The sequence below is a fragment of the Vulpes lagopus genome, chromosome 1 (genome assembly GCF_018345385.1).
Source record: "Vulpes lagopus strain Blue_001 chromosome 1, ASM1834538v1, whole genome shotgun sequence".
Classification (NCBI taxonomy): Eukaryota; Metazoa; Chordata; class Mammalia; order Carnivora; family Canidae; genus Vulpes; species Vulpes lagopus.
Genome location: NC_054824.1, coordinates 59,469,154 through 59,482,455, shown reverse-complemented (window position 1 = coordinate 59,482,455; position 13,302 = coordinate 59,469,154). Strand labels below are relative to the sequence as shown.

Here is a 13,302-nt window from a genome sequence, read left to right as displayed (position 1 = left end):
TCAAAATCTGTCACTGTCTTTGACTCCTTCTGCACCCTATAATTTGTAAGAAACCAAATAAATTGTCCCTCATGTTCTTACATCCTCCTCCTCTTGTTCTACTTTATGGCTCTCTCTATAAGCACTATTTATAGCTACTTTCTTTCTATCTCAGCTCATTCTTCACCTTGCTGTGAAATTTATCTTCTTAATACATCCTCTAACCTGACAGCTGTGGGCAATGGGGGCTAAAATTGATACAGGAAACCTGAACCAGAGTTATTCACCAAGCACTGAGATAGAAGGACAGCTCCATGAAAGACAACTGGGGGGTTGGGGAGGAAGCTACTATAAAACACTGCCTGAGATAGGCCATATACAAAGCTTTTGAGAAGGCAATAGGATAGAGACCTGAGATGAGCAGCACACTAGATGGCTGGGTAGATCTGGAATATCCCAATACCTTTCTGTGGCAAGGCCAACTATCTGCAAACGTAAGCCCTGGTCTAGAGTGAGGGCCCTAAGGGCCAAGCCAAATGTAAGAGTAGAGAAAAAGAAGGAAAAAAACTTTTACTCAAATTGAGGCTAAAAGCAAAAATTCTAAAACACATCAAGAAGCGAATGCTATGGAAAGTCAACTTTTTTTTTTTAAGATTTATTTATGATAGAGAGAGAGAGAGAGGCAGAGGGAGGGAAAAGCAGGCTCCATGCCGGGAGCCCGACACGGGACTCGATCCCGGGGCTCCAGGATCGCGCCCTGGGCCAAAGGCAGGTGCCAAACTGCTGAGCCACCCAGGGATCCCCCCATCAACTTTTTTAAAGCTTAAATTTTTTTTTTCCCACAAAGACTTTTAAAGTATTTTATCTACAAATAACACAGGAAAAGAAGCATCACCATTAGAACTCAGGTTCAAAAAAAAAGAAAATTACATCACCAAATCCAAGATTGAGGGAAGACAGACAGAAACTCAATGACTTCTAGAAATAGCCCTACAAAATCAGGACAGTGATACAGAAAGAACCTGGCTCTCTCAAGGACCTCAGAAACTGTCTCCCTCATCCCAATACAACACTGGCACAGATATGATATCCTGGAGAAAATGTTAAAGATACTGTGTTAACCTCAGCCTCTAAAAACAGTAATGATTTAAGACGACTCACATTAGATTTGAAGCCATGCCAGTCTGGGGGTTATCCTGTGGCCAAATGTCCCGTGACACTGCTTAAGCAATCTGCCCCTTTTTCATTTTGCAAATCCAGGCACCCTGTTTTAACACTCTCTGAAGAAGAGACACTCCAGAAAGTAAATTCATACTAAACCCACAGCTCTCTTCAGTTGTCCCCCTACTGCGAAATGTTTCACATCAAGAGTATTTTTTGGTAAGAGGTAAAAGGTCCCAATCTTAGTTTATTATAACCACGATCATCCTTTGACGGTCAAGTTATTTAATTTTTAAATCAAACAGGTGAATAACATTTTTCTGACATGATGAACTGATAGCGTATTAGAATCTTTAAAATAATTATTTCCCATACCCGCATTTTGTTTGATTTAGATAATTAACTTCTTTAGACATAACTTCTTTACACATCAAAGTCCTATCATCCCAATACTTTATTTCCTTTCTCCTAGACATAAAAAAAAGTCAGTTAAAAGCAGAAGCACTCAAGTCAATTTTCTCTAATAAATACAGTTAACATGGAACTGAAAACCTACTGTAATCTTCTCAATGGGTTAATAATGTCCTGCAGTTGTTTTAGCTTTCAATTCAAATGCAGCTGTTTGCCATATTTTACAAAATGAATTCAGATGTGCAGAGGGAGACCTAGATTATTTCAACATGCCACAGTTTAAACGTGAACCCAAGCAGTAAGTTCATCTCTGATTAATACTTATATTTAAACCTGATCATTAAGTCAATAGCCAATACTATGTCACACCTGTAAAAATCCTGTTGCAGAATAGAAAAATTGACATCTTTAATTTTAAAACAATGGAATGTAAAGATATACCCTTTCCCTCAGAAAATACAATAAAAAATTTTTTTAATTGTAGTAAAGTTATACATTACAAATGTGAATTAAACAAAATATAATAAACATGCCACTGGGCTTCTAATAATAGCTCATATTTCTGGTGCTAAATGACCAAAGAAGAAATACCATAAAACATCTTTGGCTTAAAATACCACAAAGAGTTGAAAACTTTATTACTAGTTAAAGCACCATCAAAACAACATAAATATCTGGATTGTGAAATCCATCAGTCTCCCTATTTATTAAAAGACAGTGGAATGTTCTAGCATTTCTTCTATTACATCACTGCTGAGGAAAGTTAATTCAGCAGACCTATGTACTGATGCTGAGCATACACAGTTCCAATTTCAGTCATTCATAACCTGTACATCCCACATAATATAAATTAATAGAAAACTGTTACATTCAGAACATTCTCATTTTCATAGAACTCCAAAGGCAGGAAGCAATTATGGTTAAACCAACACTATTTTACACTGCATTCTGGTTTTGTTGTCTAAAAAAAACAACTCAAGTTACACCATGATGTAAATTTCTCCTGCTGTGAAAAATACTACCAAATAATCATTCGATCACTGAGAAGGTAAAAAATAAAAAAAATATATAAGTGTAAAAATGTCAAAACTTCTAGACCTACTATTTGGGATAACACAATGGCAATTGCAACGTATTTATATATGCCCTGTTTCAAGTGAACTTCAGAAGATATAAAGCTCAAACACAATTACGTGCTAAAAGACAAGCAACATTCCATGAACAACCCCAAAGAACAGATGATTCACATATAACTTATAACTGTTTTGAAATCAATTGCAATTTTTCTGAAACTAATTGTATTTTCGTAACTAAAAATCATTTGTATTCACTTACCACATATCAAATAAGTTCAGAGCCCGAAATAAGATGCATCAATCATAGTACTTCTCACACTACGGTTTAACTATTTCCTTGTCATTGAACTGCTAACTGCTTAATGACAGGACACTTTTTTTTTTCTGTAATTTTAATACTTTGTATATTGCCTACCACTGCTGATGCTCTGTAAATGTTTCATGAATGATCGAATTACTGAATGGTGTAACAAAGAATACAAAGATAAGAAAGATGTATCTCTACCTCTGCCATTTAGTAGCTTACAGCCTACTGAAGTTAACAGATATATTCAATGAAATGAGTTTCAAGATAATGCACAAGACAGTATGACACAAGAGGAGGAGCTAAGACCCAAACAACTATGGGAAAACTGTCCTGAGATTTAACACTTGTTACAATCTGAAAATAAAGCATACTTCACTGCATTAAACAACAACAACAAAAAAAAAAGAGATAAGTGAATAGCACATCCAAACTAACCATGTCACTGGATTACTGCAGAATCAAAGTGCACCATAATTATGAAGCACCATAAAAAAACAGTATGATAGTAAATATTTTTCCTTACCATTCACTGAGCAATTATTTTTCTTAAAAACTATTGGAACAGGAATAAGTACTTCCTAACCAAAATCAGTTTGATTCTAATTAGTGTAAGAAGCTACCACTATTCACCCAATGATCAAAATGACAATTAGCTATGCTGTAAATAGAGAACTGGGATTTTAATATAATTATCAAAGACTTCATATTCATAGACAGAAAAACTCTCCTCTGTATTATACTATTTCCTGGTGTATTTTCCCCAACCAAACCTGCTTTCCTGTCAAACATTCCCAGCTCTAGAAGAGCAACACTACCCTTGAGTCACAGAAGTTCAAAAAAATCCAAGGCAATTTTTGATTTGCCAGCTCCTCTCCTGCCTACATTTATGCAATCTGCTCCTGGTATAACTTCCTTTAATAAAGCAATTCTAATGTGATCTCTTCCTCACCAATCTCACCTAATACTCTTACTACAGTACCTTTTAAACCATCTCCCACCTTACTAATTAATTCTGCATACTATCTCGTTCTAAATATTTGTTACTCCTCTACTCAAAGCATCCAACATGTCTACTTCACCTGGAGGACAAAACTTGTCTAAAATCAGGCCCACAGGACCTCTGCAGCCTCCTTTCCTATAGCAGTCAAAGCAAATATCTAGTATCTCCCAAACCATCCTAAGTTCTTCTGAACCATTAGAATCTACAGTTCTTCCTACCTACAATACTTTTTGTTTCCTCTCCAAATCCTAGCTGCCTATAAAAGCTCAGCCTAAACTCCATATTTTCAAGACTTCCCAGACTCATGATCATCTGGAATTCTCCTTTCCCTGTCACCTAATGTTTTCATTTACTAATTCTTTCATTTAACATTAACTACTTCAATGCACACACATTAGTTTATTAATAAATTTCCCCAACTATTGGCAGATGACTGCACCTGTACCTCCTCCTTCCCAGAGAAATGAAAAGCCTTCATTTACTAACTGCCTCCACTCCCCTCTACCACTGTTGTAAGAGCTCAGGATACGATCATGACTGAGCTAGACAAAAAGAAGCTATAATGCAGGAGACAAGCATATAAATATGTCAGGTAGTGACAAATGCTATGAAAACAAATTATATAAGCTGTTTTCAACCAGGAGGTGACATTTCATAGAAGATCTGAATGGAGCCCAGGAAGGAGCTCTGAAGAACTTCCAGGCAAAAAGAATAGCAAAATACCAAGGTCCTGGGGCTCAAATGAAGGGGGAAAGGAGGGTAAGCAGTAGAAAATAAGGTCTGAAAGTTAGCAAGAGGACAAATGATATGAAACCCCCTCAGTCATAAAGGTTAAATTTTAGTTGAATACAATGTGAAGCGATGAGAAGTGTGAAAAGAGAAGAGACTTGAAATATTTTAGGGTTGTTTTTTTTTTAAGATTTATTCATTTATTTCCAAGAGAAAAAGAAGAACATGTGTGCACTCACATACAAGCATGGGGGCACAAAGCAGGGGGGTGACAGGCAGAGGGAGAGAGAGAATCCCAAGCAGACTTGGCTGAGTGCAGAGCACAATGAGGGGCTCAATCACATAACCCTGACATCATGACCTGAGTCAAAATCAAGAGTTGGAGGCTGAACCAACTAAGCCATCCAGGTACCCCTGAAATATTTTAGGTTTTAAAAGAGAACTCTTGCTCCTGTGACATTATACTAGAAGTGGCGAGACTTCCATAATATATTTTGAAGACAGAGCTGCCTGCTGATGGATTAAACATACGGTATGAAAGAAAAGCAGTCAAGGATGACTCTGAAGATTGGGGCCTGAGCAACAGGTTGAATGGTGTGCCATTTACTAAGATCAGGAAAACTGAAAAGGAAAAAACAAACAAACCAGGAGTTCAGTTTGAGCCATATTAAGCCTCAGGCAACTATTAGACATTTAAGTAGAATTAAAATCCTGTAGAAGTTTTGTGACAGATGTTCTAAGACAGAAAACTGAAATAAGTCATGGTCACAGGGTTGTGCTAAGGATAATTAATCAATACCATAGAATGTTAAAATAAGAACCAACTAATCTCTCAAGTTCAGTTTCTCCATATGTCAAGAATAATTTCTGCCTCTCTCTCAGAGGGGTGTTAAAAGAAGACAGCGGCTACCACATATCAGGCATTCAAAAAATATACCAGAATTGAAAAGAACATCAAAACATCTGTAAACCATGAAAATTCCCAATAGGCAGATAGAAACTGTGCATTTACATATCCTAGTTGGCTGCATGAGCAATTACTTTTTTTTTTTTTACCTACAGACATAGGAGCTCAGTGACAGACTGCTCAGAGACCTATGAATTTGTATTATTATATTTTCCTTCTGTAGTCTCATATTAATATAGGTTTCCATTCCAAGTGCTTTCATATCCAGTACTCTCTTAGGGAAATACTTAGTTTCACAGAAATTTTTTATTCTTCGCAAAAATAGTTATTGAAGAACACTACAAATGTGCCTACCAGATTGTCCTAAAATACGTAGCATTCAAACCCTGACAAAATGGCAAGCTTACTTTTCTCATATTAAAACACTGCTGGTTTTACATAAAATATCATATAATTGAGTGACTTAATGGCTAACTTTTCAGATAAATGCAAAATTTGTTAGTCAGACTTTTTGTAGTAAGTGTATTTGACAAGGATGTCAAAGCGGAGCTCTCTTCAACATCAAGATTCTCTCCTACTCTGAATTCACGTCCTAGAAATATTTCACATCATGAGGAGTTTATTTTAAATATAAGCAAGTCAATAAACTATCTGATGCAGTTAAAAACACAGTTAATGTGATTAAAAATAAAAAAGATTTGCTGTAGGCATGTAAAAAATTGATGAATTTGTATAAGCATTTCAGAGTTTCCACAGGGTTTTTCACCTGCATTAGTCCACATCTGTTCACACTCACCCTACAAGGCAAGTATTATCCCCCTACCAATGAGGAAGCAAAGAGTAAAAACTGGGTAAAGGTCACAAGTCTAACAAAAGTCAGGCTTTGATCCCAGGTAGCTAATAACCTGAAATATTCTGTCCATGTACATATATATCTTAACAAAAATTTACTAACCTTCTCCCATTTTAGTGCCTTGGTTTTTTTCATTTGTAAACGATACCTATCTCCTTTAACACTCTAAAATAACATGAAATTACTGGGAAGTGTGCACATAGTAAGCAATCGGGGGACTTGTAACAAAATTAACTCAGACACTGATGACCAAAAGTTCAGGAATTCTGTGCTTAAAAGTAAATCTCAAGCAGATAGATAAACAATTATAACAGACCAAACTCTAACTATACAAACTGGTGGGAGGAGAACCAAAGACATCTGAGGTGCAGAACTACAGTTTGAAAAAAACTAATTTCATCCAAATCCCTCATTTTTCAGGTAAGGAAACTGAAGTCCAGAGGGGTTTCTTGAACTGCCCAAGGACACATCACTATTTAGTGATACAGCTGGGATTAAAACTGAAGTCCCCTGACTTCTGGTCCAGAGTTCTTTCTACTATCCCACAAGGAACATACAAATAAAAGTTGATCATAATTAACTCATAAGACCTCCACAATGTGTTTGTCATAGGAACTTTGTTGTGAAGTATCTGCCTATTGCCGACTCACAGTTTAGCAGTAAACAGCTGGGCTCTGGAGTTCAAATACAGGCTCGAAACACTTACCATGTGACCTTGGGCAAGTCACATCACCTCCTTGCCTCAGTTCCCTCATCTTTAGAATACAGGCTAAAAGTACTCCTCTCGTGGATTACACAAAGTAATGTATATATAAAGCACTCAGGACAGTGCCTAATACATAGAAAGCACTCGGTTCATGATGATGATAATGATGATGATGAAGAAGAAAAGAAAGAATCCAAGCAAAACTATAGTTTCTTAAAAGCTTGTCATAAAGTACTATCATTAAACATATATACTCTCAGAGAAGGAATGTTATAATTATGAGTAGTTCTTTAAAGATCCAGAAACAAATAACATGAAGTGAATTATACAATCTTCAGTCATAAAACCCCTACAGCATTTAAAATAGCAAGAATATACTTCAAGATTTGAATTTGTATTTGCATATTATTTTGCATTTATAAAGTACTCTAGCACAAATTATTTCAATTTACTGCCCTATGAATTCAATGAACAACCATTTCTTCCAGCAACTACTACATATCCTATGCCAGACAGCATGCTATTCTCACATTCATTATTTTATTTAACCTTCAATATCCACTATCAGCCATATATTATCAGAGGTAGTAGTATAATGCAAAAATCCTGACAGATCTATTCCAAAAAGTAAGAGTCTTATCAGTACCACCTATTAAGTGGGAATGACATGTCTGGATAAATAAATGATATATAACATTTAGCACATGGAACTAGATGGAACACATCAAATGCCCATGAAAATGTTGGGTCTCCCTTAGCAGCAGTATGTAGTTGTTCTATGTAGAAAATATATCACAGGCACCTAGGTGGCCCAGGCAGTTAAGCATTGGTTTTGGCTCAGGTCATGATCTCAGGGTCCTAGGATCAAGCCCCACGTCAGGCTCCATGATCAGCATGGAGTCTGCTTGGGGTTCTCGCTCTCCCTCTGCACCCCCCTCTAAAATAAATAAATCTTGAAGAAGAAAAAAAAGAGAGAGAAGAAAATATATTGCAACCAGATCAGTCAAGCACCATTACCATCATTCACAGTACTGTTAAAGAGAGCAAACTCGGGCAGTGCCCAATATACTCTATGCTGTTTTACAAATAAAAATATACAACAATTTCTGCAGATTAAGGTCAATCTTTACTAGAGGTAGTAGGTTGACAAAATTGGGACAAAACCAATTAAAAAATAAAATGTTTGTAAAGCAAGACAATTGTGTAATTCTCCTCTGAAGTCTTCAACAATCCTGTGAGAAGGCTGGGATGAGTTGAGATACTAATTCTACTTTACAGATGAGGAAAATGAGGATCAGAGAAGTTAAATACCTGAACTGCAGTCACAAAGAGAGAATATGGTAGAAAAGGGCTAAATTTATGTTTTCAGAATTAGTTTTAAGTACTTCTTTGCATCTATCCACAATGTATCTCAGAACATCAATAGCTCTCCCAGGTATATTGTTCAATAAACTTAAGGCTAAAACAGCTAATATTTACTGAGCACTTAATTCTTATGTGCTTTGCTGTACCCAACATATCACATGGATTACCTCATTTAATCCTCAGCAGAGTACGGACTCAAACCAAGTGTGAGTCTCAATAAAACATTTTACCAATCACAGTATAAATTAATACAATAATGCATTTGGCTAAGTATATAAGTGAACTATAAGCAAAATCCTTCTTGACCAACTTCACTGTTCAACTTCACCATAAAATAAAATGGGGGTTATTTTCAACAAGAATAGTGTCTCCTGATTTGATTGACATGGCCTAACTTTGATTCTCCTACACCAAAGATCATTTATGTAGAGAAAACCAAAATTCAAGCTGCCCAAGATTTCCATCTAACATAAGGAGAAAAGCAAAAATGTTTAATTACCAGCAGCTTAAATGGACAGGTCACTTGCTGGCCTTATTCTAGATTTCTTATCTATTACTTGAGCACATAAGCAATAATTCTCTCAATACTTTAGTACATTTGTGAGACTGCAATATGGTTAATCCTCCTAAAATTACATATTACAAATTTCAACAAGAATAAAAGTAGGGTGATCATATGTGGTACCAACTGGGACTTTTTTTATATGAAAGGGGCTCTATTAATAATTATACCAGGAAAAACGGGGTCTAAATAATGACTGTCGCAGGGAAGGTGGGATATACAATCACCCTATATAAGAGCAACCCATCCTGATTTGTATGATATAGGCTATTCTCTGTACATGCTTAATCCATGAGCTTTAAGTTTTTGGCTCAGATCTAATGACTATCTTTAGCCTTGTGATCAAGGACACCATTTTACAGGCACCAGGCCAGAGTTAAGGGTGCTATCTATTTAAAAATGTATTTTTTAAAGTTTTATTCTGAAACTGAACTGTACAGATATTTGCTTTAAAAAGAAAAAGAAAACAGCCTACATATTTCTTTTTTTTTTTTTAAGATTTTATTTATTCATGAGAGACACAGAGAGAGAGAGAGAGAGAGAGAGAGAGAGAGGGACACAGGCAGAGGGGGAAGCAGGCTCTGTGCAGGGAGCCTGATGTGGGACTGACTCGATCCCGGGTCTCCAGGATCACGCCCTGGGCTGAAGGCAGCGCTAAACCGCTGAGCCACCCGGGCTGCCCTCAAAGAAAGAAATCTTACAAATACCACCAAGTTTCAGAGTTATCTCTTCAAAAGTTTTGAATACCAATGACCACAAAATTATTTCTAAAAAGGCCCAATGCTGGGGCACCTGGATGGTTCAGTCCATTAAGCACCTGCCTTCCACTCAGGTCCTCATCTCAGGGTCCTGGGATCAAGCTCTGAGTGGAGTCCGGGTCCCTGCTCAGCCAGGAGTCTGCTTTCTCCCCTCCCTCAATTCCCTCCCCCCACTTTGAGCCCTCTCAAATAAAATCTTTAGCAAAAAAAATAAAATGGCCCAATTATTAGGCTACTACTACAGACTATCAATTTGCTTTATCATACAAAAGTTATTTTTTTAAAAACCCATCTTTCAAATGGAAAAAAAATTGAATAAAAGGTGAAAAGTTTTCATTAAACCTAACCAAAATGATAAAAGATAGTGAAAATCCATGGTCACAATTTGGTACAATAATGATTAAAAGAAATGTCGGTTAGTATTGCTATGGCTCTCCAGATGAATGCGGCATTAGCTGAACCACCTAAGGAGTCAAAAGAATGATTTACTTTAATTTGTCAAGCTGTAAATAAGTACTAACAGACCCATGCCTTTAACTATAATATTTGATCAAAAGGCATTATTTGAATATAATTAGGATTCCCTATGGCAACAAACATTCCAAGACTTGGCTTCTTTGACTTACAACTCGACCAAGTCAAGAATCAGAAGGGGTCTCAAAGTTTAAATTTAAATTCTAAGCTTATATTGTCCAACAAGGACCAGCCACTCGTGGTTATTTATATTTAAATTAATTGAAACTAAATTTTAAAATTAAGTTCCTCAATGCACTACTAGTCACTATCCAAGTGCTCGAGAGCCACCTGAGGCTAGTGGATACCGTCTTAGCACAGCACAGTCTACAGAATATTTCCCAATGGCATAAAGTTCTACAATATTGGACACTGCTGCTCTAGACTTAGGGTGCTCCCAACTTAGGCTGCTCTAGATCTCTGCTTCAAGATTCCCAGAAATAAGTCTGCAATAATGAAGTACAATGAAGTGCATCTCCTTTTGCAAAGCCCCATCAAAAAACGTGTTCGTCCTATCCAATCAAACCCAGTCTCTGAAACATCCACCAGAAATTCCAGGAGCTCCGTCCTCGGTTTGCTCTTCAAGTACATCTCTGCACAGCTAACTCAATTCCGTTTCCAAAGTTCTAACTCCTGACATATACTAAGACCTCAGGTCCTGTCCTCCCGATAAACATACTAACTTCCTTCAAACCGAACAGTTTCAAGCGTGTTGCGTAGCAGCCTCACCGAGTGACGCTAACGTATCCACGTGCACAGTCCCGATGCACGTTAGGGTCCTCTCTGAGCGTCAGGTGTTCGCTCTTCCTAGAAGTCTAACCCCGGCTCATCAACCCTTCAAGCGTATTGATTTCTAATCCAGAAAACAGTCATTCGGCAGGTCTTAAAACATGGGAGACTGTAATCCATGGCAGTTAACATCGGGTCAGTGCCTGGTGCTGTTCCCCCCAAGAAGGCCGACGGTCCAGAACCGGCTGTTACCACCCGGTGCGCAGAGCGGACCCTCGGCCAGATGCGAGCTCAAGAGCTTCCGCGGGGGGCACAGGTGGGGGCACAGCCTGCAGGGCCCCGAGCGGAGCTTCCCGCTTCCCGGGACGCTACCCCCTTGCTCCCTAACGCTCCCTCCCCGCTGCCCGTGAGGAGCGTCCTTCCCCAGGCGTCCACCCGGCAACACGCGAGCTGGAGCGGCGCGGAAGGTCCCTAACGCAGCCCAGCCGGCGCCCCGCGCCCCGCGCCCGCCCGCCCACGGGGAGGAGTCCAGAGGCTGCTCCCCGCCGGCGGGAGGACCGGGCCCAGCCGGGCAGCGTCTCCCTGCGCCGGGTCCCCAGAACGCCCCTTCCTCCCCGCAGCCGCCCCGGGGCCGGGGCCGGGCCGGGCCGGGCCGGGGCGGGGCGGGGCCCCCAGACGCGGGGCTGCCGCGCGCCGTCCCTCCGGGTGGGCAGACCTCTCCCCGCCCGCCCCGCCCCGCCCCCTCCCCCCCCCCCGCGCCCCTACAACCTCCGCTCTAACACTGTAGGCACGGCTGCGCGTCCCGCGTGGACAGTGTGGGGAGAGATGCTGCGGTTTCTGCGGCGGCGCCCGGGACACGCTACGAAAGGGGGCGGGGTGGAGGGCTGAGAGTGTCGAAAAGCAGAAAGTGGCTCAGCCCCGGGCAGGGGTTTTGGGGGGGAGGGGGCACAAGATGGCGTGAGCCCGACTCTCCGCGGGGCGGGGGCGGGGGCTGCGGACACGAGGAGCGAGCGCGGCAGACGCCCCCACCGCCAGCTGCGCGGGCGCGGCGCTAGCGCATGCGCGCTCGGCCAGGCGGCCGTGGTCTCCTTCCCCGAGCGAGGCACTTCCGCCACACTCGCTGGGGGCGGGGCGTCGTGGGGCGCAGCCGCGGCCGCTTCCGGTGCGGCGGGCCGGGCATCCCGGCGGCGGGCGGCCGAGCGGGGCCTGCCGGGGGAAGCGTCGGAGGCGGCTCGAGGCCCCGGCGGTCGTTTAAGAACGGAGCTGAGCAGGCTCGGATTTTCGAGCGGTTGAGTGACGTCCGCTGGAAGTTTGCTTTCAGCTTCAGGGCAGAGATTGGCGGGTGTGAGCTTCTGCCTAGGAGTGGGGGTGAACTGGGGTCTTCCCCGGAGTGTGCTTTCCGCAGGGGCTCCCCCGAGGGCCGCGCTGCCCGGGTGTTCCGCAGGCCCCGCAGAGCCCGCTCCCCACGCTGCCTCTGCCGCAGGATCCCCGGAGAGGCGCTGGCACGTGCTGGTGGCCCCCAGGGAATACCTCGCTCCGGCCGCCAGGCTCGTGGTACCGGGTTCGGGCGTCTAACCACCACTTTTCCTTGTTTTAAAGATTTATTTACTTATGATAGAGAGAGAGAGGCAGAGACACAGGCAGAGGGAGAAGCAGGCTCCATGCACCGGGAGCCCGACGCGGGACTCGATCCTGGGTCTCCAGGATCACACCCCGGGCCAAGGGCAGGTGCTAAACCGCTGAGCCACCCAGGGATCCCCTAACCACCACGTTTTTATCTTTGAAATCTTCTTTCTTTATCAGGGGGTGGTTTGTTGTTGTTTTGGGATGATCCTATTTTATTATTTTTCCTTGGGATTTTGGCCTGTTCCTCATTTTTTTTTTTTTTTTTTTTTATTTATGATAGTCACACACACAGAGAGAGAGAGAGAGAGGCAGAGACATAGGCAGAGGAGGAAGCAGGCTCTGTGCACCGGGAGCCCGACGTGGGACTCGATCCCGGGTCTCCAGGATCGCGCCCTGGGCCAAAGGCAGGCGCCAAACCGCTGCGCCACCCAGGGATCCCCTGTTCCTCATTTTTAAATCTTGCACGTCCACTTTGGAACCGCCTGTCCTGTGCTCTCCATTTGAGTGACGCCGATGGAGCTCTTTAATACAACGGTCAATTACTTCAGTACAGGAAGTCTTATTTTTAACATTATTTTCAGCTGTTTAGGGAAGAAAACCGAGTTAGCATCCATGCTTAA

At 41.5% G+C, this 13,302-nt stretch overlaps 1 protein-coding gene across 3 annotated transcripts in view; it reads right to left on the bottom strand.

The window, feature by feature from the left end:
- Window positions 1-12,065, bottom strand: part of SUPT3H (SPT3 homolog, SAGA and STAGA complex component) — a 508,532-nt gene extending 496,467 nt beyond the window's left edge. The window contains exon 1 of one of the 3 annotated variants that reach the window (XM_041750782.1): window positions 11,825-12,065. The gene's annotated coding sequence lies outside the window, so the exon portion shown is untranslated. Of the gene's footprint in view, window positions 1-11,056; window positions 11,737-11,824 lie in introns of those variants that run through there. The other 2 variants (XM_041750768.1, XM_041750773.1) reach the window with 2 other exon arrangements.
- Window positions 12,066-13,302: the final 1,237 nt, after the last annotated feature.